At 35.8% G+C, this 25,667-nt stretch overlaps 1 pseudogene; it reads left to right on the plus strand.

The window, feature by feature from the left end:
• Nucleotides 1–1,931: 1,931 nt before the first annotated feature.
• LOC106827600 (peptidyl-tRNA hydrolase 2, mitochondrial-like) lies at nt 1,932–2,562 on the plus strand (annotated as a pseudogene).
• Nucleotides 2,563–25,667: the final 23,105 nt, after the last annotated feature.

Genomic DNA, 25,667 nt, shown 5'->3' on the forward strand with positions numbered 1-25,667 from the left:
AACCAATTTTGCAGAATGAATGTACTGAAATTTTTAACCAAAGACTAACACCCCTGGAAATCTTTATAGTTTACCAAGAGTGCATCTTGAAATTTAGAGGAAATTTTGTATTTCTGTGAAATTGCCACAATGTTTAAACACTTCAATTGGATTGCAATTGGAGAATCTCTGGCTTCTGAATTTATGGTAATAATTTCATGACTTATCAAGCTTAGACTTTGGAAAATCCCTCTGGTTTCGGTAGTGAAGCAATAGATATATTTAAATTCAGAATAGATATTAAGAATTACATTTTGACTTGAGGTTAATATTTTCTACCACATTTTAGTTTTCACAGAAGTCGAAAAATAGTAATTCTGGCCTAAAGTATAAGCCAAACTGTGCATCTATATCTATATATATCTAGGACTGTGTATATATGTATATTCATTTCTATATTCGAGCCCAAATCCAATCCTGACTTATACTATTCTATCTGTGTTTAATTTTACATTGCTATTTAACCAATGTCAATGTCAAATTCTTCTGCTAAAAAATTCTATGAAACTTAAAAAGAATGAGTTTAGTAATAGTAAGCCTATAAATTTTCAGGATAGTTAACTGTATTGTATTGTTTCTTTTTTATATTAGTTTAGCTGTGTTTGATTCTGTGAAATGCTATTATTTGTTATCTGCATACCAGAAATCATGTTGGGTTTACTGCTTTCTGGGCATTTATAATCTATTAGAATATTTAGAAATAGAAATTGATTACTTTAAAAATAACGTGGTTAGGTCAAGGGTTATGATATGCATTCTTTAGGAAAGTACAGGAGAGTTACCAAATTTGAGTGAAATGGAATGGAAAATTCCCAGAAAATAGCTTAAATTCAATATGGATGGATTAACTCAATGAGGGGGCTTTAGCGAGAGGAAGAAGTTTGGTTTGAGGTGGTGTTCAACTATGAAGAGAGAAGTCAACATGGAGCCTATGCAATACTCCAAGTGGCATGTTACCCTATCTTAAAATAAACACATGCAAGGAAGATTGTGTGAAAGAGATGAAGAGGAAGGCAGGAGATCAAATCAGATTAAGTAGTGATTTGTTGTAGAAACTGAGCAAGAGGAAGGTAAAAAGAAAGACTTCTAGATTTCTGGTTTGGTTGATTAGGCAGATGGTGATGCAGACAGAGGAGATAGGGTTCTCAGGAAAATAACTAAATTTGGGAAGTAAAGGTGGACAATGTTGTTTTCTATTTTGGACTTGTTAGTTGTGCTTTTTTTTCATTGTTAAAGTAGAATTACTCAGCAAATAGTTTTTAGAGGCAAAGGAGAAATTTCAAAATAGCACAGTACAGTACTAAAAAGCAGCTCAGTATGCAAGGAACATTTATTAAACGTATATTCAGCCCCTTTTAGGTGCCAGGCATTGTATTGTTTATATGACCTTGGACACATCTCACATCTCAGAGATGCAAGTAAGTTAATACCCTCTACTCTCTAAACCTGTCTATGCCTCAATTGCTTCATCCAAACATTGAGGAAAATGTCAATAGGATCAAATAAAGTATATATAAAAGTAATATATAACATATAATGTATAAAAGCAATATATAAAATATTAAGCAAATACAGCTATCATAATTAAAGGGATTTGTTCTTAGTGCTGTGTAGTTGATCCGAACTCCCACTGACCCTGTGTACAGCAGAACAGAACCCTATCTGGTGTTTTGCGCCATCCTGTCACCTCCTGGGGCTATATCAGACAATGCGCTGCTACTATTCACAGGATTTTCATGGTCAATTCTTTGAGAAGTGGGTGGCTAGGTCCTTCTTCCTAGTCTATCCCAGTCTGGAAGCTCCACCAAAACCTGTCCACCATGGGTGACCCTGCTGGTATTTAAAATACTGGTGGCACGCAAAAGTGCAAGTGAGGCAAAGATGTGTCCTAAATGCCCTCCAAATCCTTGTTCATGGAATATTTGGTTCATCCTGGTGCACGCAACTTGGCTGCTGGAGTTGTTTGTGGCATGTTCGTGGACTGGGGCCTCCCCACACACTTTGGGCTGACCCGCAAAAGCTCAAGGAGCAAGACAGACACAAAGAGTGGAACTGAAGCAAGCATCTTAGGAGAGAGTCGGGAGTACAAAATGATTCTTGTGGTTTGAAATGTCTTGAAGATGGGAAACGGGAAAGTGGCTGCCCAGTGCTCTCATGCTGCTGTTTCTGCCTACAAGCAAATTCAAAGGAGAAACCCTGAATTACTCAGAGTGGGAATACTGTGGTCAGCCCAAAGTGGTACTCAAAGGCCCTGATAAAGAAACTCTGGTTGAATTATTGACCCATGCAAAAATGTTGGGACTGACTGTGAGTTTAATCCAAGATGTTGGACGCACTCAGATTGCACCAGGCTCTCGAACTGTCCTAGGAATTGGGCCAGGACCAGCAGACCTAATTGACAAAGTCACTGGTCACCTAAAACTTGTGGAATTTTGCATAACAACGGTCCCACCACCACAAATGTTTGAAACTGTCAAATTAACAATAAAAGCTGAATGTCTTCCCTCTCCCTCCCAAAAATAAATAAATAAAATACTGGTGGCACAGCTTTCAGCATCACAGCAAGGTGCAGTTGCTGCAGTATGACAACCAACAGATAGGTGGTGTCGTTCCCTGACCTGGAAACAACCCAGGTCATGGCGGTGAGAGAATCTTAACCACTATACCACCAGGGCTGGCTAATCAAAAAGATAGGAAGATGTAATTCTTCATTAAAAAGTTGCTTAAAGGGGCCAGGCTGGTGGTGCAGTGGTTAGTTTCCCACGCTCCTCTTTGGCAGCTTGGGGTTCACTGGTTCAGATCCCCTATGTGCCCCTTGGCAAGCCATGCTGTGGCAGACGTCCCACATATAAAGTAGAGGAAGATGGGCACGGATGTTAGCTCAGGGCTAATCTTCCTCAAAAAAACCCCAAAAACAATCCATTTTCTTCTTTAAGGGACAGTTTTCCTTTTTCCTGGAGCTAGGAAAAAGAATTTTATCAATCACCATACTGAACTCTTTCCTGGACTTAAACGAAAGAGTAATGGGCTGGTATCCCCAGGAAGTCACACTCTGCTTACACACAGTCTCTAAGCAAAAGCAAAACGTACTTGAACTGAATGTGAATAGTGTCAATCTAGTCTGGAGAAGGGAAAAAACAGTCCAAGAATATACCTTCAATAAGTGTGAACAAACTTTCTGCCTAAAAATATAATATATCTCTCCTCTTTTGCTCGTTCATATATGGGTGAATGGTAACGATAAAATTGACAATGTCTTCACAATTATAATATATTTGTCTGGGTTCCCACTTGATCCTAAACAACAAAATGAGGGAAAACTACTTGTTCCCTTAGGTTTTACTAATTTTCTAAGATTGACATAACATGCACTTACACTTTGTTTCCTAATAATTTTTCTTCTGGTGGGTGCTCCTGATTGATTGCTGGATTTTCTAATACTTTCCATGTATTTGAATTAAGCTACTTGATAAAAATTTACATAGGATCTCTATTTAAGTATTTTTGGAGAAAATACGTGCATGAGAAAATTACAGCATCGGCATGACGTTAATATTTAATAGTCAATATTTTTTTATTCAATGAATTATAAATAATGATTGTGTTGCTTTAAAAACTAAGAGACGTGCAGTCCCTGTGACTTAAAATTTAAGCATAAAAGTTTTATCTTCTCATGATTTGCATATAAACATTATGACTTACTCCATTATAACATTTCACTCCATTTATAGCTAAGAATACATTTAACCACAAAGAAAAAACCCATTTACTCAACCAAATGTCCTTAATTGATTTTCCATTCTAAGAAGCTTACAAAGCTTTTATAAGTTAACAAAAAGAGATGAAAAATAAAAAAATGAAAAAACATATTTAAAGGCAAAAGGAGAACATCAGAGATTTAAGATCTGTCTAAAATGTGCTTAGCAAAGCTAATTTGTAGGAGCATTTAGTGACACTCTGCTAATAGGCCCTCAAAAATTAAGAAAAGGCATGGAAATGAGTAATTGGTCTCTTTGGATCAAACATAGCATTACCACCCTTTGCTCCTGAAATATTTCCTCAAAGCACAATATGAAAGAAATGGAAATATTGTCATTTTCGCAGAAAGATCATAAACCACTTTGTGAACATTATCAAATGAATATTCTTAATAAAATAGACAACGATTTCAGTCTATTAAAATAATATTTTTTCAGACGAAATAATGCTAGTGCAGTGCAGATTTATAAAATGAAGGCAGATTTAGTTTTTAAGAAAAGACTGAAGCCACGGATCTCACACTTGAAGGTCAATAGATTCAGTTCCCATCAGATTAGGATAGATGAGTTCAGAGAACCTCATGAAAACTTTTACTTCAATTTCTACTCAGTTTGTCTTTCTGTTAACTGATGATATCAGTTACAAGAGGGCAAGGTGGGAAAAACAGTCTGAAGGTAATCTGTACATAGAGAACATAAGGTGTCTGCTAAAAATAAGCAGTGGCATTGTACTAAGGTCTAATAGGAAGCAGAGTGCGTGTCAGGGAACAGGAATGAGACACGGCATAACCAGGGCTGTGGGAGGTAATACAAATCAGGAGTGAGCAGTAAGCCGGGCCAGGATGCGTACCAGGGGTCAGCAAGCATAGTTGGTAAAGATCACGGTTGGTATTAGGGATAGTTGAAGTCAGAAAGCCAAGTTCAGGTCTCGCTTAGCAGCCAATCTGTGAGATAGAGCACTCTGGTTCAAGTGACTGGAGATCAATTCATTTGAAGCAGTCTTGCCCTAATAAAAGGAGATGTTCTGACAGTACTTGGGGAAAGATTGAAAGTAGCTTTAGGCATACTTAGGTATTTCAATTTTCTGCTTGACAGAGGATTTCTGTATTTTTTTGATTTTTATGATTATTTGTGCTTGGGGGGGGGAGGTTGGGCTAGTGCATATGGAGGTAAAAAGCCATAGCTTCTTACCTGGAAGTTCCTGGCAGTTCCGGCCCTGTGGAGGGAACTCTGAATTGTTGTTCCCAGGAAAAAATATGTCTCCTTGTTAGGGCAGTGGCATTTCCAGAAGACTCTAGCAAATAAATCTCACGATGTCTTTGTATTGCCTTTGGTTGATTAATTAATCATTCTGAAATATGAAATTTATTGAGGGGGATATATAGATATTCAGGTTAACTAACTATGACTTAAATGGGTAGAATGAGACAATGTATATTTTTCTATCAAATTTGATACTCTAGTGATTTCTGAAAACTAATTTCCAAGGTGATTTGGAAAGTCAGTGGTTAAATATAAAATATGAACTGTAATTTAGAGTAAAATAAAAAAGAGTAATAGTAGAGCTAAAGAGGTATTTGGTTGGTCAGCATATAGAAATAAAATCATTCAATTAGTAGTAAATTGAATCTAGCTCATAATAAGTGCATAATTAGTATGTAAAAGTACAGTGTTGGGTTGTTGAATAAAGATTAACTTGTAGGTAACGAAAACTTTCAAGGTGCAGGAAGGAAACAAACTGCTACCTAGAATTTCAAACTGAGAATGGACTCGGGACCGCAATTCAGACCTTTATTTCTTTAATGGAAATGACTGCGTGTTGACATATATTTGATAACATTGTCAGTGGTGTAGAGGAGGACGCAGCATAATGACAGCAGTAATCATTAGAAACACATTTCCGCCCTCAGCAATATTGTATTTCATTGATTCATTGAGCTAATAGCTGTGAAACACCTCTGTCAGTCTACACTTCTACAAATTCAGCAAGTCAATAATTTAATCAAATCTTCCCCAGTTTGTGTTGTTTTCCATCCTACATCTGCTGAGATAAAATAAACCAGCAGAGGCAGGGTTATACCACCATGTTTCTTATCTTTAAGCTCTTCAACAGCAAGATTTGTGTCCTAATCATTGTTATATCTCCATTACCTAACGCTGCCTAACACAAAATAGGTACCTCAAAAATGTGTGTGGATTTGAAGAATAATTCAATTAAAAAACTGGTTGAGAACATACTATTTCTACATCCAGGAGTGGAGTCAGGAGCAAACAGTCTCTTGCCCTCATGAAATTAGTAATTAATTTCATTAATTGTAGTAAGCAAACAGTTTTATAAATAGAAAGTGAGAGTATATGTAAAGTTTTATAGAAATTATCTTAATTAAGAAAAACTAAAGTGGCTGTAGAGAACGTGCACATGATGTTTGGAAACTCATAATTTTTAACAATAATAATCTGTGTATTTAAATATATTGCTCCTCACTTATGACCACGTAGGTCCAAGTAATTGGCCTTCAGTATGTTCTAAATTGAGGACTGGGTTTGCATTCTGTTTCTAAGTTCTGGCGAGCACTTACCAAAGCTACTAGAATGTATGGAATGTCTCTGAATATTCTTTGCATGACCTAATATTGAATTTTTGTTCATTTGGAGATAAGACAAACAATCTGGGCTGTTTCCAATACCTCAATGGCAAATTCCACCTGTGAATTCTTGGTATCTGCAATAGTGCCTTTCACACATTAGGCTTCTATCAGTATTGATTGAATAAATGTATGATGATATTTAAAGGCCATGAAATCTGCTCCTAAGAACATGGAGACAGTGACTAAATAAGTTGATGTAATAAAGCCTTATTTCTCTCTCTATAAAATGTTGGTGGAGTCACATCCAAATCAGTAGGCCTCAAATCAATACATTTATCTTATAACAATTTGTGAATGAAGGGAGACTGAGCCATCAACTTTGACATCCCACAGTGCAGCATTTCTCATCTCCAGACTGCAAGAATTAATGAAAGAGTATTATTACCAATGAGTAGAAAATGCATCTTTCTGAGGTTCTGAAAAAAATCCGTTATTTAAGTCACATTTAAAGAGCTGTATGGAGGCCAGCCCCATGGCCTAGTGGTTAAGTTGACACGCTCCACTTTGGTGGCTTGGGTTTGGTTCCCAGGCATGGACCTACCCCACTCATCAGCAGCCATGCTGTGGTAGAGACCCACATACAAAATGAGGAAGATTGGCAGCAGATGTTAGCTCAGGGCAAAACTTACTCACCAAAAAAAATAAAGAGCTCCTTATTCTGAAAATTATTAAAAAGACAAATAAACATATTTATGCTTTTCACTGGAAACTGTATTCCAGGGTAAATCTGAAAAAGTGGTCCAGGTGCTGGCCCAGTGGCACAGCAGTTAAGTGCACACGTTCCACTTTAGTGGCCCCCGTTCAGTGGTTCGGATCCCAGGTGTGGACATGGCACTGCTTGGCAAGCCATGCTGTGGTAGGCGTCCCACATATAAAGTAGAGGAAGATGGGCACAGATGTTAGCTCAGGGCAAGTCTTCCTCAGCAAAAAGAGGAGGATTGGCAGCAGTTAGCTCAGGGCTAATCTCCCTCAAAAAAAAAAAAAAAAACAGTGGTCCTAGATCATTGCTGCTGAGCTACCAGGGACTTGTACTGTATCAGGCGCCTCCTAAAATTTAAATGTCTACCTGCTTCTCATCTGTGATTTATCCTAGTAATATTCCAAACATCCAATCTTTGAAAAAATAATAAATTAGATGAAGTTTTCTATTGCTTATTGCCAAAAACACTTAACTAATACACATAGTACATACAGATTTTGGTGTTCTCCTTAGGTATATATCAAAAAAAACGAAAAGGATTGCAAGTATTTCAATATTATATGTCAGCCTATATTTCAATGTGTTCACCAGAATTTTAGGCACTGAAAAATCCAATAGTCATTTCATGCAAATCAGTGGCATGTATGTTATTTATTATAATAATTTAACTACGAAGATCTTCTTGCTTAAAAAAAAAAAAAAAACTATTCTTTTGCTGTTTTTCCAAAGACTATAATTTCTTTAAACTACCTGCTCCCTTAAATTTTAAGGGTATCATTCTGACTCTCTGGATGATGGATCACATGGTGACACATTTCAATGGGATGAGTCAGGCAGCAGGAATTTTTCTTATATTTTACCAGTTGACTTGCATATCACAAAGACTTCAAACAGGTAAACTTTCTTCCGCTTTAGAGGAATTAAGAGCACATTGCAAAGATGTTTTCTTCAGCCTTCTTAAAGACTGTCCTATCCCAAATTATTGCTTAGGTTTTATAGTTGTTGTTGAGAAGAGGTTATGACAGACAGAAAGACTGTAGACAATATTCTGATCTTTTAAGATTAGTTCTTTGTTATAAAATAAATTCTAAACAAACTTTAATTGTATAAGTTTACAAATTATATAGTGTTCTAAATAAATCATTTAAAAAAATGTGTGCGCCAAACAAAAGGAATATCAAACTCTGGTTTATATATGTCACATTTTAAATTAAGCTTGGTTTTAAAGTTTGACTTCATATTGAAAAATTAAGTCAACATGAAATAGTAAATATATATTTTTTTATGTGTGTATAATATATAGTATATTGTGCCATATTTATATGTATTAGGTATATTACATACATATACACATACACAAGGATACAATACACGCACAGTTAGGATGAGATTTAATCAAAACACCCCATGTTCTAAGAAATGATAGAATGTTAGAGTTGATATACAAATAGGTTGATTTTTTTGTTCAGCTATTAGCCTACTACAATTTGTTATAATAGTAATTTAACCATTTTGGTAGCCCACATTGATAATATTCATCTTATTCACAAGATTTAATAGCCTATTTTCCTCTTCCTATCATATTTATAATTGCTCATATTCAAATGCCCAGGAAATATGTGTTGACAAAGATAAACTGAAAATAATCGCTTTGAAGATATAGTCCAATATAATGTTTTGTTAAAGAAATATTGACTACAACTCTTCCCATGGTCAAAATTAGTCTTGATTACACCTTGTACCACCCATATAAATAATAAAAATTAAACCCATTAATTGATTTCAGGAAATATGGCAAAGTTTGTGGTTTTCTATGGAGTTGTCTTGGAGCAAAATATGTGTTATGGTTCTCAAATAAGTATTACCAGTTTATATATCAAACGCAAAATTAGCAAATCCACAGTTAAATACTTTTATTAGACGATAAATGGAAGTGGTGCTTATATATGACATTAAAAATAACAACTTTTTAAAAACTATTTTTAGTGCAAATAAAATGAATAATTTCAACTATTTTATTTTGAAGTAGGCTAATTTTATTACTACGTACTTTTGGCCAAAAGTAAATTAGCATATTGTCAAAGCAATAATTGCACCAAAGTTAAACAGACAAGATCAAATTTATTAATGGTTATTGCAGCAGAGAAAGACCAGCACTAAGCCTGACCTACAGTCCATTGACAAAAAGGGCTGGGAAGTTTTTAAGTGCTGGAGTGAGCCCCTGCAAAGTACTGGAGGAAAGTACTAGACAAGGAGTTTGATCAATGGGAAGTATCTAACATGTTGAGTTATTACTGAGTTTGCAAATGTTTTTGTCTGTGCTTAGGCACCTGTGCTTGCTAATTGCCACAAATCAAAATTAGGCCCTTCTCTTCCTACAGAGACTGGAAGATAGAGGCACTATCTTCCTTGATGGTCACATTTCAAAGGGATGGCTCCCAGGTCCTTAAGAAAGACATCCCTGGCTTACAAAACTGGCAACAGACTTTTAAAACAACTTACATCTTATAGGAGCAGAGAAAGAATTTACAATTACAAATTTTCTAAAGCAAATGGTCTAAGGAAAGGAAGGTCAGGGGCCTAGAGTCAGGAAAATTCCAGTCTAAAGTTTTGTCCACTGGGGGAAACTTTAAGGGCATCTTGTTCAATATCTTAGGAAATCCAAGAATGAAGTTTGAATTTCATAAGCCTTTTATTTTACATCATAGACTTAGTTAAATCTCGAAATTTAATGTGCAAACAGTTATTATCCAGGCATAGAGTCTTACTTAATGCAAAATTTTATTAGGCTTAACCATAAAATACAGCATAACGAACACATTTTCTCATTCAATGAGTACGTTTATTGAGTATCTAGCATGGGATTAGCAGAACTAGTTCCCCTTAATCCAAATGAGTGCCCAATACAGCTAAAGCATGAGAAGCATATGCACGATTTGAATTATGTTGAAAAGAAAGATCTTACAAAGTAGAGGAAAAATCTATTCATTCTAAACTTTTCTGTTACCATGTGTGATATCAGGACTGTATGCAGAAGATCTGGATATTGCGTACGTGACTAGCATTGAGTGCTCTTCTGCCAGCATTTAGGGTTTTTGAGAATCTGATATTCTGTGTTTGGCTACACTAACCATTGTGACATATATATGGTGAAAAATAGCATAAATCTAGCATACTAGAGCACGTCAAGAGGCAGTCAATATGCATGCCTAATTCCAGGTAATCTTTACCAAATTCTGTGAAATTAGGTGTGTCTTTGTCATTTAGCAAATGGGGAAATTCAAGTTCTGAATTCTACTTCCAAGATCACATAGCTTATAACTGAGTTAAAATGAAAAAAAAACCTGTTTAAACCCTAAATCTGTGCTTTTCTCACTACACAAGATTGTCCACAGTGATTAGTTCCTTCGCGAACAGTAAAGATTCCTTTACTTCATTGCTTTAAGATTACAATCAACACTGTGAAGTGCAACGTTGACATTGTTGGCAAGAAAATGCCAAGCTTTAGAAGTTGTTTTTTGGCTAACCCTTTACCCGGTAGCTTGAGAAACAGTGACTTAAACAGAACTGCTCAGAAAGCCGAGGCCTGATACACAGTTACTGTGCTCAGACACTAACTTACGCATCATTTATATCAGAGGCACCGCAACATAATCATTGGGATTACTTTCCACTTGTTTCTACGTTTCCAAAAATGTCCTATGACTATACCAAACACGTAGAGAGGGAATTGAACAAATTATTTGTTTAGTTTAAACCCTAATACGGAGGAATCCAGCCCAATTGCGCCTACTAGCTGTGCATCTGATAGTTTTATAAAGAGATTGTGACTGATGCTCCAGCTTCTAACTTACCAACCACAGCATACTACGCTATAAATATTAAATCTTTGAAAATTTAATTTACATGTTCTTATTATAGGAAAATGCTATTAGATATGAGATTCTTTTAAATATGCTGGAATGGTACAAAATTCAGGTTTCACCATTGCAAAGGACATGATGTTTGGCTATACTAATTATGTAAAATTTTCTATAATTTAATGGTTAATCAAATAATTTCTTTTTATCAAATTAGATATCATTCTCACCAATGCTGTCCATAAGAATGTCAGTTATTATATTACAGGCTAGAGTCCCTAGAATAAATTTCAAAAGCTACTAAATAAACCTGATAAAGTTTATCTTTTTTAGAAAATTTCTAATGCAGTCCCTAAAATACAATGACAAACCTCTACAAAACAATTCTAGATGGATATTTTAGTAGGATCAAGAGTTTAAGTTAGGTGACAATCTGTACAATGGAATAAGCACAGGCATGAAGTACTTTATGTATGTATGCAGTACATTAGTTATGAAAACATATATGTGTATAATATTATGGTGATAATACAGAAACTACACTGAGAATTCCTCAACAACTTTGAGGTAAAATTGATGTAGGCTCAGAGTTAAGCTAAGATCAGAGAATAAATCTGAATTTTTAATGAGTCCACTTGATTTCCAAACCCCATTGGTGATCCATTATCCACAGACAGTCAGGCTGTCATCAGAGTCTACTTTCTAGTAAGTATTTCTGTTAATAGGAAGCAATTTTTAAATCTTGGAGAAAAATAATGTTACCAGATATCTCTTAAAAAAAATTACCATGAAGTAAACAAAACATTAGCAAAAAATTATCACAGAGTTAAAAAAAAATGCCCAGATGATTTTCTTTACAAAGACAGACATTTCCAGAGCTCTAGAAATGAAGAAATGTAAACATGACAAAAGTTTCTTAATCAATCCTAGTACCAAGATTTACAGGCCTGTGTGGCTTTGATTACTTGAAAGAAAGGATCTTTGTCTCTGTTTTAATTGATATAATTCTTATACTACTCGAATGTTCTCTGGTGATAAGAGTTGTGAATGATCTAAAAGCTAAAACTAATAGCAGCCACAAGAAGTGGAGCCTTTCTATTTGCAACCACAACTTTCTAATCTAAATACTGACTTATAACCTTATGGAAGTACCTTTTTTAATCTACTTTGCTTTCCCAGTACTCTAATCTCTCTTTCATTATTGTTGTAAATGAGTAAAACCTAATCAATAATGGTGATACCATAGATAAGTAAAATGAAGTCTATCCTGATGTGTGCCCTCTCTCCTCTTCACATTTGACAAATGTTGATCAATGTGTTCAGAGAATGGCTGAAGACAAAATATTGCCATTTAGTTTATTGAAGTAATCTGTTTGCTTAAAAGACAACTTTTAAAGCTTTCAAAACCAAAGCCTTAGAATATCTAAAATAAACTGCTTCTAAACTTCAAATTCATGTGAGATTTAAATGATGAGTTTGGAAACGATAAAATGAGCATCAAAAACTTTTGATCATGGCAAAGCATTCCCTAAAATTCATAACTAAAATTATTTTTATCTTCTAGATTTATCTATTCCTGCATATGGTATTTTCTGTATTTAATTGGAATATTTTTTATTTAGGATAACCCGTTACAAAATTTGTGTTTTGTTAATTGGCTCTCTTTGTAGGAAAATCATTTAATTCCCCCAAATAAAACAAAAAGTTGTATTTAAAAAAATAGAGAGAGTGAGAGAGAGAGATAATGCTATTTTTATATAGATAATTGGACTGTGACTTAATTCTTATTCTCTGAATTATTAAAACAATTATGGAATTTTCTACCTCAAAATGCCTTTTCCATAGTTTTATTTAAACAATAATACAAATTTTAATATTTTCCATGAAGATCTCTTGTTTGATCAAAAGATAATTTCCTCCAAACTTATTCAATACAGAAATTCAAACCAAATGCTCCTTTCTTATAATTACCATGTATAAAGACTCCACATACTTCAAACAATTAAGTCCCTTTTGTTACAACCAAATCAGCAAATATTTTACAACATATTAGACAACAGATATTGAGGTAGGTGATAGTCACAATAAAAAGACATGGACAGGACCTTCAAAGAACTCATAGTCCAGTGTTGGGGATAAAAGTGTGACTAACATATCATTTTCATACGATATAATCAATTAAATAATAAGTAAAATAAACAGTACAATGTTCTACAGCAGAAAAAAGTGATTGGTGTTCTCAGGGAGAGGACAGAGATACCATCAAAAAAGCAAGGAATCTGCTGGATTTTGAAAGGAGTTCACTAATCAGTGAGAAGAGGCAATAGCATGCTTAGAAAAACAGAGGCATGTGCCAACATGGTATATTCAAGGAGTCCGTATACAAAAGTGGCTGGATTATGGTGGCCTTGTAGAAAGTAGAGGGTGACTAATATAGACAGGTAATAAGGAAAATTAGCACGCAACCAATGGGGAATCGTTGAAGATTTAAGTTTGAAATAGACATGGTAGAATTCATGTTTTAACAAAATAGAATTTATAAAATTTGGAAAACAGATTATTGGAGGGAAAATAAAGTTGGTGGGATAGAGATTGTAAGTACTCACCAAACTTGGTTTGTCTTTCTTCTCAGCCACGTGGAAGGAATCTTAGCCTGCCTTGGGTTTACTTTGGGCCTGTGTGACTAGTGATGGCTAATAGAATCTGAAGGAGCTTAAGATCACATGAGATTTCCTCTCTAAACCACATGTCTTTCCTGTAGGAGGAATAGTGCAAAAGCCCTAAGATGGATTTTAAAGATAACAGATATAAGATACTGCATTAAGGCAAGTGTGATTGAATCATGGGAAGAAAGAGGAGATGTGTAGGAAATGAGTTCAGAGAATAAGCCAATGGCCGTATTGGACGAGATCTCACAGCCTTGGCAAGGACTCTGTGTGAGAGATGAAGTGAGAAAGACAGTTCTTGCTAGAGCTAACAGGAGCTTGAATGTGTTACATCATCTAAATATTTGTATCAGGTTTGTCCTTGATTTTGTTACCCTCCAAAAAAAGTTTATTTCCCATTTTTGAAAAGTTTTGCTACCTCCATTTCGCCATTGAATCAGTCTTCCAAATTTTGTGTATCTTCAATATGCAGAATTCCAAAATGATTTTTCTGAAGTTAACCGAAGTTTTATAGTTGCAAAATTCCATAGACTTCTCTTTGTCTTCAACCTCTCCCCATTACTGGAAAATGATGACCTGCTGCTTCTCAGTATTCTTTTGTTCTAGGCCATTGTGATAATTACTTATTGTGATTTTTCCATGTCCAGGATCATAATCTGATATTTTCCTGCCTGCTCATTTTATTCCCAGAACTTCTGTTGTTTTCCCTCTTTATTTTTTTTATATTTTCTGGAGCTTCCATAATCTGAACATACAAATAGCTAACATCAAACAGATAAAAACTTCAGATTTGTAAACCTTTTCATTTCTTGAGCTCCAAGAAATATTTCCAAATGACTGCTAAGTAGTTCCCTCACTTCATAATACAATATACTTGAAACTTATTCATTTTTGTATCCACTCCCCAATGTGCCCCCAAAATCCCAAACTTTTTACTTTCCCATGCCATATGTAATTTCCCCCCCAGCTTTATTGAGATATAATTGACCATATGTTCTTAAATCATCTACAATTAAATCATATTGAAAGTTATTTTATTTTTTTGATGAGGAAGATTGGCCCTGAGCTAACACCTGTTGCCAGTCTTCCTCTTTTTGCTTGAGGAAGAGTGGCCCTGAGCTAACATCTGGGCCCATCTTCCTCTATTTTGTATGTGGCACACAGCCACAGCTTTGCTTGATGAGTGGTGTAGATCTGCACCCAGGATCCAAACCTGTGAACCCCAGGCCCCCAAAGTGGAATGTGCTGAACTGACCACTGTGCCACTGGGCCGGCCCCAAAAGTTGCTTTTTCAGTCTTATCAATGGGATATTTTGTTGCATAAAAAAGAAAAAAATAAGCATTAATAGTAGATTTCAAAATTCTATATAACCTATAAAACCTAACAATTATGGCTATGTTACCTCAAAAATGGTTTTAGGTAATGTATTACTTTCCTCCTTATGCTGCAGCTGATTCCCACCAACTTAGTGGCATAAAACAACACAAATTTATTATCTTACATTTCTGGAGATGAGAAGTCCCAAATGAGTCTTATTGGGAGACACCAAGGTGCTGGCAGGGCTACATTACTTTCTGGTGGCTCTAGCAGAGAAACAGTCTCCGTGCCTTTTCCAGCTTCTAGAACTCACCTGTATTCCTTGCCTTGGGATCCCATTCTTCTTACCTTCTAAGCCAGTAACTTCAAGCCAAATACCTCTCACACCGCCATGACTCTTTTTCTATTTCTTCTTCGACTTATTTACCAGGACCTTGGGCTGACCTGGATTATCCAAGATAATCTCTGCATTTTAAGGTCATTTTATTAGTAACCGTAATTCCATCTGCAACCTTAATTCCTCTTTGCCATATAACCTAACATACTCACAAATTCCAGAGATTAAAATGTAGACATCTAGGTGGTCATTATTCTGCTTACCACAGATACATATATTATTTTAAAGATCAAAACATATTTGGAAATGAAACCCTTCTTAAAACTTCACTAACAGTATATAGCACAGAAAATAACAGGTTTTCACAAGGAGAGGTTTAGACAAGCTATTATACTTGTACATTTAATTTAAAGCCAGAGGAACTAGACAGTGTTCTAACACAGATTTGGGTGCTCTTTCTGGAACACAAATCATTTAAGAGAAGAACTATAAACATTCTCATCATTTTTTAAGACTATTTGTACTTCAAAATTATTGTCATCATTTTTGGTATTTTAAATGTTTGGCTTTTTTCCCCTTCTTTACTGCAAAGGAAATGTGGCCTGTTTAAGAGTAGAATCTAGGGGCTGGCTCTGTGGCCTACTGGCTAAGTTCGCACGCTCCGCTGCAGGGGGCCCAACGTTTCGTGGGTTTGAATCCTGGGTGCGGACATGGCACTGCTCATCAAACCACGCTGAGGCAGCGTCCCACATGCCACAACTAGAAGGACCCACAAAGAAGAATATACAACTATGTACCGGGGGCTTTGGGGAGAAACAGGGAAAAAAATTTAAAAAAAGAATAGAATCTAGAAATTATTTTCTCAGGAATGTGGCTAGATGCTAATATTTCATAGCTCAGTATTTAGACTTGGGTCATGAAACCATTTCTAGACTGTAGAGAACTTATACTAAAAAAATAGTTATCTAAAAAATAATTTTAAAATATTCAATGGAAATGCAACCAAGGGAATGAAGAAGAAAATAAAGCTGAAAGCATATTTGTTATAATAATACGGCAGCAAATGGATTTCTGTCAAATAATTCTACTTAAAAATAATAGCTTCCTGTGGAAACTAAGAAAACGCATTTCAAACACTGAAAAGTGGAATCTATTCATAATGCATGAGTGCATGAATATATGCTTTCTGGGTTTTTTTTGTTTGTCAGGTGTATTGAAGGACACTTTACATATCGTAAATTTCACCCTTTTTGGTACGCAATTCTCGAAATTTTAACACACATACACAGTTGTGTCACCAAAATCAAGACATACAATACTCCCATCTTTCCAAAATGGCCCCTGTGCCCCTTTGTAGTCAGTTCACTAAATCTCCCACAGGCCCCTGAAAACCACTGATCTGTTGACTGAATGTGTAATTTTGCCTTTTCCAGAATGTCACATAGATGAAGTCATATAGAATATAGCATTCTCAATCTCACTTCTTTCATTTAGCACATTGTCTTTGCAATTCTTCCATACTGTTGCATATATCAGTAGTTCATTAGTTTTCATTGCTTAGTAATATTGTATTGCATGAATATACCACAATTTTCTTATCCATTCACCAGTTGAAGGACATTGAGGTTGTATTCAAGTTTGGATGATTATGAATTAAGTTGATAGAAACCTTCCAGCACAGGGACTATTTATGAACATACGTCTTCATTTACTTGGGGTAAATTCCTAGGAGGAGAATTGGTAGGCCATAAAGCAAGTTCATTTTTATTTTAATAAGAACTTTCCGAAATGTTTTGTGAAGTGGTAGTAGCTTTTTGCATCCCCAAATCAGCGTAGGAGAGTTGAAGTTCCTATTTTGTGGCTACACTTACTTTCAGTGCACTACAAGACTTGTGTTTTGTCTGAGCGCAGGGCACTGCAGGGTTTTTCTTAGTTTTGGAGCTCTATGCTCAGTGCTCAGCCATTGGTTCATGACTGCACACCAGAGAGTGCCTCTCTCCATGCCTTTGCCCCACCCCCCAGTGGTAAAATGATTCTTGTTCTCCATGCCTAGTTCCTATTGAAGGCAAGGATGTTTCTTGGTTATTTCACCCCAACCTCAGTCTTAGGGATGCCCTTTGTGCTAGATCCTTTGAACTGGAGCTTTATTAGACTCCTACCCCTTCTCCCTGTGACGGTCCAACCCTGCTTTGTGTCTATATTTGATATTGAACACTTGTTCCATGCCTTTTCCCTAGCAGTAGAGATCTATGCTTCAGTATAGATATAGGATCGTGGTCTCAAAATAATTACCTGTCCATCCTCCAAGGAAAATATTTTTTTTCACTTCCTCCATCGGTGGCATTATCTTTCTCTGTGTCTCAGAGGTGACAGGTTTTAAATCCTCTCCTCTGGCAGTTTAAAGTTTTGCTTTCAAGGAAAGGGAAGTCCAAAGAACTGTTTTATAGCTGATCTTCATAGCCAATAATCAGTTTTTTCCTGCATATACCACCGCTTTGGTCTCCTGTGCTACACCCAATCTTTCTCATGAGCTCCAGGTAGAAGGCCATTGGGACAGAACTTGCAAATGAGTACAGACCCCCTTTGTGTCTAGAGTTCCATTTTATTGCAGACTGATATATAGCACATAATGGCCTTTAGCAGTCTGTTCAAATTTCAGCTAATTCATCTTCATCTTGGATGGCAGACAGAACCTCTTCCTCCTACCTTGCCCTATAGGTGAGTCAATTTATGTATTTCATCTCTTTTTGGAGGGGTTGTCTTTCTTTGAAATTCAGATTATTTGGTTGTCCTCTAACTTTAGCTCTCTGGTAGGCTCAAGATAATTATGATTCTGTACTTTATACTCATTTTCTTTTCAGGTTGAGAGGTTCTTTTGAGTTTTCTATATCCCAAAATAAAGGAAAACCTTTGTTAACATTCCCATGTACCTGTGATCTGAGGAACTGTAGTTTGGTGGGATTTGAGAGCTACATTTATTCAGGTGGACATCCTTGTGAGAATTGATAGCCAATCCTCTTTTTACCTTTTACTATTGAAATTTTAAACATATACAAATGTAGAGAGGTACCAAGAAACAATCGGACATTTCCAACAATTGCTAACACATAATCAATCCTGTTTATCTATATCTCTCACCACAACACCCGTACAGAGACTAGGTACTGTCATCTGTAAATTTCATGAAGGTGCAGTTAATATTTGTTCTAATATCTCTCACCTGGCGTTTTGGCCTTTCAGTGCTGTTATACACTTCCTAAGACTGGGTCTTCATCCAGGACAAAGTGATGAAAAGAAAGAATAATAAATAAGGTAAAAATGATTCCCTTCCTTCACTTTGGATAATAGGGACCCACTTTCCCAGTTTCCCACTCAGGGAGAAGGACCCTGCACTGCTGCTGCTGCTGTAGGAAGGCAGTTGGGAATCGGGAATTAAGGGGCAGGACCTGGTGAGAAAAAATACAAAAACAAAAACTAAGAAATTGTCTGCATTGTCTCCACCCTGCAACCCTCCTCCCCACCAACCAGGTTCACTGACATTCTCAATTTCCTGGTATATATTATTATTCCAACCTATCTTCCTCATACACTCAACTCTTCTATAATTAAACTTTATTCTCCAGATTTGTTTATTGTAACTACTACCTTTGCTTCCTTACCGTCAATTAACAAACCACAACAGTGGTAATATCCTCTTTTCTACCGATGTGTTTGCCTTCTGGTCTGTTGGCATAGATAAATGTTCAGGGTGCCTGAAAGAAAATACTATCACCTCTCATTTATTTATTACAACACATGCTTTCTCACCTACTCAATGACATTGCTCCACAATTTCTCTCTCTTTTGCATCATCTATTTTTCATACTCTAGTGGAAGATTCTCTTCAGCCTTAAACTTTTCTATTATTCTTTCCTTCCTTAACCGAAAAAAAACAAAGAAAAGAAAAGAAGACTATATCTTTTGCCTCCTATCCTTCAGTAAAATCTCCTCAAAAGAGTTGTTTATATTCACTGCCTCAGATTACCCTCCTGCCATCCACTCTTTAACCTACTCCTATCAGGATTTTGCCAACATCATTCAACAGAAATTGCTCTAGTTCAAGTTAACAGTTATATCCACATTGATAAATTCAATGATTAATTCTCAGTCCTCATCTTATCTAACCTATTGGTAGCTTTTGAAACAATTGATTTCTTTCTCTTCGCTAATATATTTTCTTCTGTTCATTTCCAATCATGGCCAGCTTCATTAGAATGAGACTTGTGCAGTCACACAGCGCCCTGGGCTTAGAAGTGTTCTATACTCAGTTTAACGTTCTGCCATTACTGTCTTGAATTTTAAATAATTTTTTAACAAGCATCCACTTTTTCTTTTGAGGCAGATCCACTACGTATGTCACAAGTCCTGCTCCAATAGACCACACTCTCTTTGTTGGCCTCCTGTCTTTCTGGTTGTTGCCTCTCCATCTCTCCCTGTGTTCTTCCTCTTCTTCCATTCTTGGGCTTTTGTCTCCTCCATCTACAGTCATTTTCTTGATTATCTCACCTATTTCTATGGTGTAAATACCATCTATTCGCTGATAGTTTCAAAATTTATATTTCTGGACTAGGCAGACTACCCTTCCAAACTCAAAATTTGTATAACTAACTGCCTATTCAAGGTCGACGTACCTGAAATTGAACTCATGATCTTTCATGTCCACCCTACTCTACCCACAGTCTTCCTTATCTTAGTTGACAGAGACTCTATCCTTCTGGTCTTTAATTTACTTGTATCCTTTTACTTCCCACATCTGATCCGTCAGGGAATCATGCTGGGTTTACTTCAGAATATATGTGGAATCCGACCATTTGATCATCCTACATAAGGCAATCACTTTGGTCTGAGCTACCCTGATCTTTCGCTGGTTTAGTGCAATAACTTTTAAAAAGGTCCAATTCCTTCCATTCTTGTTTCCTTATCGTCTATTCTCAACAAAGCAGTCAACTTCTTTATGATGTAAATCAGTCAGAATCACTCCTGTATTCAAAGCTCTGCAGTAGTTCCCTGCTTCACACAGAGTAAGGCCAGGGCTTGTACTGTGGCTTAAAAGGCCCTCCGTAATTTGGTCTCCAATTACCTGTCAGATCCTCTTTATTGCCCCATTACTCACCCAACCCTACCACACTTGTCTCCTTGCTCTTTCTCAGACATACCAATCATGTTCATATTTTAGCCTCATTGTTCTAGCTGTCTCCTCTTCCAGAGACACTTTCTTCTAGATATATACTTGGCTAACTCTTTTGTCACCTTTAAGCTATTGATCATGTTTCAACTTCCCAATGAGGATTGCCCTGACTATACTATTTAAGACTTTATTCTGGCTTTCTTGTATTCTGTTTCTCTCTTACCTTGCTTTATTTTCTATTGTGTGCTTCTCTCTGTCTCTCTGTATCTCTCTCTCTCCCTCCCATTCTCTCTCACACTCTCTCTGTTTTCCTGAAACATTTGAAAGTAAGTTGCCAACATCACCTTTAAATATCAGCATGATTTTCCTAAAAATAACGTTCTCCTACATAATCAGAATACTATTATCACACTACAATTAACATCAACTTCCTAGTGTCAGCTAATAACCAATCCATTTAAAAATGTGTCTCGTTGTTAGTGTTTGTTGTTAAATATTTTCCAATGTAGTGGATTGAAGAAGGTCTTCAAAAAATACATATCTAAGGAACCTCAGAATATGACCCTATTTGGAAATAGGGTAATGTAATTCATCAAAGCGAGGTCATACTGGATGAGTATAGGTCCTAAATCAAACAAACTGTGTCCTTATAAGAAGATCAGAGACACAGAGATACACACAGGGAAGAAGTTCACATGACATGGAGGCAAAGATTAGAATGATACAGTTACAAGCCAAGAAATGCCAAAGATTGCTGGGAGCCTCCAGAAGCTGAGAGAGGCAAGGAAAGATTTTTCCCTAGAACCTTCAGAGGGGGAATGGCACTGCTCAGACCTTGATGTCAGATTTCTAGTCTTTAGAGAATTGTGAGAGAATAAATTTCTGTTGTTCTGACCCACCTAGTTTCTGGTACTTTGTTATAGTAAACCTAGGGAATAACACATCCATTATAAAAATAGATGTTTTCAACATAAAGGAGATTATATGAAATTTCTTTGATCGTAACACAGAAGAGATCACTGAAGAGGTTTTGGCTTCTCTTATATCTTTTATAATGCAACCAAGAATCAGAATAGTATGTAAATCAAACCATAATGCTGTATGCCTTAAACTTATACAGTGATATATGTCAATTATTTCTCAATTAAACTGGGAAAAAAAGAATCAGAATAAATAATCTTGGAGCAGAAGCACAAAATTTACATAGGTTAATTATAAGTTTTTTGTTTTTTTTTTTTTGCTGGAGAAGATTTGCCCTGAGCTAAGATCTGTTGCCAACCTTCCTCTTTTTGTATGTGAGCTGCCACCACAGCATGGCCACTGATGAGTGGTGTAGGTCCATGCCTGGGAACTGAACCTGGGCCACTGAAGGGGAGTGTGCTGAACTCAACCACTAGGCCACCGAGGCTGGCTCAAGCTTTTTTGAATTTAGAAGCAAAATACTTCTCTAAAAGTGTATAAATAGGTAGATGATTTTGCAAATGAAAATATATAATATCAGACACTATACATAACTTTCTGAAAAACATAAATAATAGTATCTTTGTATATTACTCATGAATAATAATTAGAGATAACATAATCTGATCCTTTTATTTCATGGTTGGAAAAAATCGAAGTTTAGAAAATATCTAATTTTCTTCTCCAAGAATAATTGTAAACAATAGACTTGATATTTAGTACATGTTACTTTCATACCAGTCTTAGAGCTTAAAACAAAAATATAACCTTTACCTCTCCTGTTCCCTCTTTCTCTTGAAAATATTTTTTGGGGGCAACCTGTGTGAGATCCATAGTATGTGAGTGACGATCGGGCCAAGCCAGGAATCAGCTGTTTGGTGGTGAAGGGACAGGTAAAGAAGATGCCAAGTGAGGAAGCAACTGGAACTGTGTCAGGACCAAACAAGGAGGTGACAGAGAAAATCAGCAGCTGGCATGGAGTTAGGGTCAATTAAGAGGGTAACAAGGAAAGCAGCAGTCTGCACAGGGTCTGGGCAAAAGAGTCACTGGTGTAACAAATAAAGAATGATCACAGAGATCAACTGTTGCTGGCTTTCAAAATGGACGATGGAAGCCACTAACTGAAGAATGTAGATGGTCTTTCGAAGTTGTAAAAAGCAAAGCAAACAAACAAAAACCAGAAAAAACCAAGATGACAACAACGGCTACAAATCCACAATTCTCCTCTAGAGTCTCTAGAAAGGAATAGAGCCCTTTTGATGTCTGGATTTTAACTCAGTGAGACACACGTTGGACTTCTAACTTCAGAACAGTAAGATAATAAATCTGTGTTGTTTCAAGCCACTAAGTTTGAGCTAATTTGTTACAGAAACAATAGAATGCTAATAGAAAAACAAGATTTCTTACTATCGGAAAAGTAACAGTATGGAAATGGAAGAATTTAGAATAAATCCTGTGTGTTAGATTAGAATTGGAAGTAATGGGGTGAACTCTCATGTATATCAAGATATAGATATACATATAAATACAGCTATAGGTTGATATAGATATAAATGCGTGTTGTGTGTGTATGTGTTTATATACACACAGACATATATATACATATATACACATATGTGTGTGTGCAATTATATGTGCGTGTGTGTGTATGTATGGGTGCTCACACTTCTTATCAGTTCATTGATAGAGCCTGGAAGTAGCAATATCCCATTAGCAATGAGCATACTTGGTGCCCAGATCTTGGCTTCTAAACATCACTTTTTACTTAAAGGTCCTGGGGCTTCCTAGAAAAATGGCTGATCCCAGAATGGGGGAGGGAAAATACTGGATAAGCTTGGAAAATGTTGTGCCAGAAAGTAAGAGAATGTCAAAAGAAGTATGGAGTCTTATCAAAGGACATAAAAGCCAGCTTAAAGCGGCTCCCACTAGCCAGGACAATCTGGGCATCAAAATAAACAGAGTAGCAAATTATCATAAAATGAATAATATATGATTTCATAGGATACAAATAACGAAAGAAATAAGAAGAGAAAGCTCTTACTTATAGTAGTATGGCAACTAAAATGTGGAAGAAATGATGAAATTAGAAAATAATCTAGAGCCAAAACCTAATGGTCCAGTGGTTAAAGTTCAGTGTGCTCCACTTCAGTGGCCAGGGTTTGGTTCCTGGGCACAGAATAGCACCACTCATCAGTCAGTAGCCATGCTGTGGCAGTGGCAGCAGCTCACATAGAAAAACCAGAAGAACTTACAACTACATAACTACGTACTGGGGCTTTGGGGTGGGAAGGCAGGGAAGGAAGACAAAAGGATGAAGATTAGGAACAGCTGTTAGTTTAGAGTGACTCTTCCCCTGCAAAAAAAAAAAAAATGATCTTTTACAAAATATCACAGTATTAACTGTCTAGACAAGATTTTTATCAATGGATCAATGGATGCTAAACATGCGATAGTTTAATGAGGAAAATTGTGTTTTTACAGCCTCGAATTGTCTCCCTACAAATTTCTTAGTAATTATAACAGGGAATATGGAAATTTTACAATGGATTAAAGGCAGCACTTCTACCAGCTTGTCATAATTAACATTGTCAATGATGACACAAATTGAGATCATGTGTCATGTTCTATAGACTGTGCTGAGATCACAGGATTACATTTGTGATATTTATGCAAAAATACGTAACCTGATTCTAATCATGAAGCAGCATTAGATAACATTCTACAAAATAATAGGTCTGTAATTTAAAAAAAAAATTTAAGATTCTAATGGCAAGACTAGATTTTAGGATTCTAAGACTGAGGAGTAGTTTTAGATTGACTCAAGAGATATGTCAACCAGATGATGCTCTTAATTCTGCACTGGATACATTAGCTATAAAGGTGGTAGCAATTTCCTTATTTTAAAAAGAATATAGAGGATATATAATATTGAGGAAATATTAACAATTGGAGCATTTAATTAAGAATATATGAATAAAAGTTATTCGAATTTCTTTTTACTATTTTTATAACTTTTCAGTCATTATGAATTTTTTTCACATTAAAAGTAAAGTGATTTTTATCAAATAGCCACCATGAGTAACTTTACTCTCAGAGCTGTACTGTTGGTAGAATGACTTTAATGACAAGGATACCACTGTTTATGAGAGTTTTTTGTTTTCTTAAAATATATACCACATTAGTAAACGTACCATTTTATTCCTCCGTGTTCACAAGTAGTTTTCCAGGCTATGAGTTTATAGATCTATAATAAACACTCATGATATTTCAGGCGTCTAATTGAGTCTTTGAAAATTATGAGCATTTAAGGTTTTTAAAAAAAAATTTGTATTACATTTGTATCTGTTCTTTTAAGCTATCACCCATTTTGCCTAGGCCAGTTCCTATGATGTTACAAAGATCAAATAAAATCCCAGAGGAGCACCAGAACTTGACATCCAAAACATTGATTCATATAGATAACAAGCACAGTCTTGGAGAAAAGGTACTAGGATAAGAGAATCAGTATCACTAAATAATGGTGACAGGTAAACACTAGGACACTATCACATCCTTCATTTCATTACTTATCTTTCCAATAGAGATATGATTGACAACCACTTGAGTTATGTATATAAGCTGACAATTATGAAAGGCTTAAAAAAATTTCCTCATTCAATGATGCAGGATATCCTATACATGCAACATGCATACGAAACTAAGCTACAAGTTATTTCTTGCAAAACAGTTTCATGACTTCTCCTGAGCACTAAAGATTGACAATGACCAAATAGATAGATGACAGAGAGACAGAGAAGATAAATAAAACCTTGGCTACTCAATATTTAGCAGTACATTTAAATTTTGAGATTATGTTGCAGATAACAAACACATTAACTAAAAAAGATATGTTGTTTTTTTTCTATCTTCTTTACAGATTTCCTCCCTAATAGCTTTTAATTATGGAAAATATTGGTATGGTAAGTGATTTATGAGCGGCACTACCAGTTTATTTTTACAACAGAGAGAATTAAAATCTTTGGAAGTGACAAAATTTATTCAATGTCTTAAATAAGTTTATATATTTTCTCTTAATATTTCATTTGATTTTAAAAACCTTTTATTGAAGCCTTTATCAGAGAAATACACAAATCCTAAGCATACAGCGGACTGAATTATTCCTAAGTGAACGCGCACACCCACGTAATGACACCCAAGTCAAGAAACCCCCATCT

This window comes from Equus asinus, chromosome 11 (genome assembly GCF_041296235.1).
Source record: "Equus asinus isolate D_3611 breed Donkey chromosome 11, EquAss-T2T_v2, whole genome shotgun sequence".
NCBI classification, from domain to species: Eukaryota; Metazoa; Chordata; class Mammalia; order Perissodactyla; family Equidae; genus Equus; species Equus asinus.